At 41.0% G+C, this 1,360-nt stretch overlaps 1 long non-coding RNA gene across 2 annotated transcripts in view; it reads right to left on the bottom strand.

Moving 5' to 3' along the window:
* The window catches only part of LOC115029257, a 36,801-nt gene that overhangs the window by 34,109 nt on the left and 1,332 nt on the right, over positions 1-1,360 (bottom strand). The window lies entirely within an intron of this gene.

Raw genomic sequence — 1,360 nt, 5'->3', positions numbered from 1 at the left:
AGGCAGAGGCAGGCGGATTTCTGAGTTCGAGGCCAGCCTGGTCTACAGAGTGAGTTCCAGGACAGCCAGGGATACACAGAGAAATCCTGTCTCGAGAAAAAAAAAAAAAAAATTAAAAAAAAAAAAGTCCTTCTGACCACAAAGCCCAAAGGTCAAAGTCTTAAGACCCTGTAGATACTGGAACCCTACACCAGTACAGCATCAGGACCAAAATGACATCTCCGAGGATACCTGCTATCCTTAGATAGTTAATATTGCCCTTTCACATTCTAAAAGGTCCTGCTTCAGACAAGATCCATTGGTTGTGTCAGAAGTCAGGCCAGAGGTTGCCTTAGGGAAAGGGCAGGTGTTTACTCAATTAGAGGAATCCCTTGGTGGGGGGAGGGCTGGAAATGCTCTGTTCTGTATCTTAATGTGTATATGGCCATCAAGACTTATGCATATGTAAAACAAGGATGAACTGTCCTTTCCCGATTTCATTGTTAAACTGTGAAAGGTGTAACTTCTTAAATATATTGAAATGCCTTCTTTAAAAGTCTGTGTTCAAATAAAGTCCACAGAATTATTCTGGATTTAGCTAACAAGATGGTTTTTCCAATCTATTTTTATAAAGACACATATTGTGAGTAATTTTATGTAGATAGAACCTTTCAAAACTTTTTTAAAATCTCATTTTAAGAAGTCTCCAAATTTTAGAACCAAAAGCATGGTGATCTACTTATCCCACTTTTGCAAATAATAAGGAAGATTAAAAAAAAAAAAAAAAAACTACACTGGGTAAGACACCTACCCAAAGATAAAGCAGCTCAATGGTAACGTAGTAATAACCTTATAACACAACTGGCTCCTTCTCTCAGGTCCCTCTAGTTCCAACTGGATGTTCCTGACACTGCAAACAAATCTGAACTCTGACTCTACCTGTGGCCTAAGAGTTCATTTGCTGCGAGTTAACAGGCCCCAATGTGTACTTACGAAAGCACGTTCATCCTCCTCCACCCCATCTAGACAGCTGACACAACAACAGTTACACGCTCAAAGCATTCATTTTGCTTCAGATGAAATAAAGTATGACATCTTAAAAATCGCGGTTCAGGAGAGGCCATACGCAGATAATGACTAATTCCATGTTACTTCCTTCAGATCTTTTTGATGAATACAGCAATCACAAGACACACACCACCAACTTGGGGCCAGTAACTGCTGTGAGTGACCCGCGGGGAAGAGCGCCCACCAAGTAAAAAAGAAAAAAAAAAAAAAAAAAAAAACCCTACAGGAGACGGGAGCGTCCCACCCCACTGCACCGCAAGCTCTAAAGATGACCTGGCTTTGACAGCTTAGTTTGAGACCCCACGCGAACAGC

The sequence above is a fragment of the Mus caroli genome, chromosome 14, assembly GCF_900094665.2.
Source record: "Mus caroli chromosome 14, CAROLI_EIJ_v1.1, whole genome shotgun sequence".
NCBI lineage: Eukaryota > Metazoa > Chordata > Mammalia > Rodentia > Muridae > Mus > Mus caroli.
Note: the sequence above shows the minus strand (reverse complement) of the source record. Positions and strands in the feature narration are given on the sequence as shown.